Genomic DNA, 2,392 nt, shown 5'->3' with positions numbered 1-2,392 from the left:
TCACTCAGCCATTCTGTTCACTGTGCCACCTCCTCTGCCCCATCTCACCCCCCACACCTGCTTCCCTGATGTTGCTGGCATCAGCCCTCATTGTTCAGACCCCTTTCCCCGCTGCCACCCAACCTGAGGTTCTTGATTCTCTCGGCCAGACGGCCATTTCTCTGGCTTCCTCACGGGTCTCCCTGCCTCCAGTCTCCCCCTACACAAAGTTGGCTAAATTCTACTGTCAGATTAGTCGTCTTAGATGTGACTCCTTAACTGCAAGACCCTGATGCTTCCCTCTGGCACTGTCCCCTGCTCGATACCCTGTCCTTGAGCCAAAAGGGACTAGTTGCTAGAGTCTCCAGACTCACCTTGAGCCTTACTTCTGCCTGAGATGCCCTTTCTGGACCAGCCTCCCACCTTAAGGTCAAGTTCCAAAGCCAGCTCCTCCTGCAGCTTCCCTGGGAGTCTCAGCCACATGTGGACTTTCTCTCCTTTGCATTTTGCACTGGGTGTGTGCTCAGGGAGAAAGAGAATCTATGTGCGTGGTCTTCTCCATTTCTATCTGATTTATAAGGTCTTACACAGGCTTGGGCCTTAATATCTGTTTAAAAAATATGAATTTTAAAACTAAAAGCCCAGAGAGATTAACTGACAAATTAGCTAGGTTAAGGGAGAGTATTACATAATAGTACTAAGTCAAATTGCCTGAGTTTAAGCCCACTTTCTGTCACTTCTTAGCTGATGTGACCTGGGGCAAGTAACTTAACCTCTGTGTGCCTCAGTTTTCTCATCAGTAAAATGGGAATTATCATAGTACTTATCTCATAGGATGGTCATGAGGATTTAGTGAATTAATGTATATAAAATGTTTGGAACAGTACTTCCCACATCGTAAGCACTCAAATGTTAGCTACTGTTGTTGTTACTAATGGCAGAATCAGAATTAGAATTGAGGACCCTTACTTAACTTCTGGTCCGGTGCTTTGTCTCCTAGGCTCCATGTTCTGACACCATGTAGCTACCCGTCACTCACTGCTCGCTGCTTCTTCAGTGTCCCTACTCCTTTTTTCAACCTCCCCACTCCATGCACAAGAGATGCATGCAAACGATATATGCGTGCACACATGTCCAAGTCAATAGGTAAATATTGCTTTTCCATTTAAGGTAGTCTAGAATTTTGATGAAGCTGTGTGGTCTTCAATCAAACAAAACAGAAGAAAGTGGAAGATCCTGTCACCCACAGTGCAGGATAAGCCTCTTATATCTAAGAAAAAGGGAGCCATGGGGTTTTTCATAACTTCTCTAGGACCAAGATAATTCCACTGGCAATTTCTGAAAAGCCACCATGAGAGGTTCAGAATATCACACAGACAAAAGCCCTGATTGCAGAGCCACGCAGAACTGGGCTTAGATGTCGGCTTTCTCATTCCTTAGCTCTGAGACATGGGGCAAGTTTGTCCCTGAGCCTACGTTATTCCTGCCTCATAGGGCTGCAGGGAGAGCAGATGAACTGACGTGTGAAAGGCACTGAACCCAGTGCCTGGCACCCGTGAGCACTGCTGTTAGTCCTATCTCTATGGGCTAAGCAGGGCTAGAGTTTCCGGGGGTTAAGTGCTGCTGAAGGTGAAAATTGGAAGCCCCCACAAGCCCGCTTGCCAAGACCACAGCTTGTGAGGCCCTTCTCTAGCTGCTGAAGGAACATTTCTTCCCTTCCCTTGGGTTCCTTCCACTCCTTTGTGTACTGACTCAACCAGTGTCTTCTCTTTAAGATAACAACTCCCACCAAAGACGAGAAAGACTCTAATTTTATATCTCAGTTGATTTAGGAAGTGGCCTTTCTCACACTTAAAATCATGCATTTTCTGGTGGAGGAAGCGAAGCCCGTGCATCCATCTTGTCAACCCCTAATACACTGTCCAAGTTGACCCGACGTGGTGTTGAGAGCACAAATGGTTATGACCATCTCCTGCACAAGGAGCTGGAGGCTGAATGGTTTTCCAGGACTCTGGTGCCCTTGCTGTTAGTGTCCCAGTGCCTTGTCACTTCAGTCAGCATTCTAAAACTCTACTCTATATGCAATGGCACTTTTCTATATATGAACTCTCCATTTAATAATGTGTTAGAGGTTAAAGTTTTATTTTTAAACAAAATAGAGCTCTGTTTTTTAAAACCTTTAAACTGATTCAAACCCCTCTACAACAGTTAATTCCTAAACTTCACACTCTGCCCCTTATACCCCTTTACAACACAATTGTCTTTAAATCCCATGTTGTGGAACCCATAATTTTACTTTAACAGCATTCAACCAAATATTGGTTCTATCATTTTCTGCATCAAGGCTGTTGGTATCTTTCCTCAAAGGACTCTTTTCCTGAGATTCTTATAAAAGTCATACACTCAAAACACC

This window comes from Lemur catta, chromosome 10, assembly GCF_020740605.2.
Source record: "Lemur catta isolate mLemCat1 chromosome 10, mLemCat1.pri, whole genome shotgun sequence".
NCBI lineage: Eukaryota > Metazoa > Chordata > Mammalia > Primates > Lemuridae > Lemur > Lemur catta.
Note: the sequence above shows the minus strand (reverse complement) of the source record.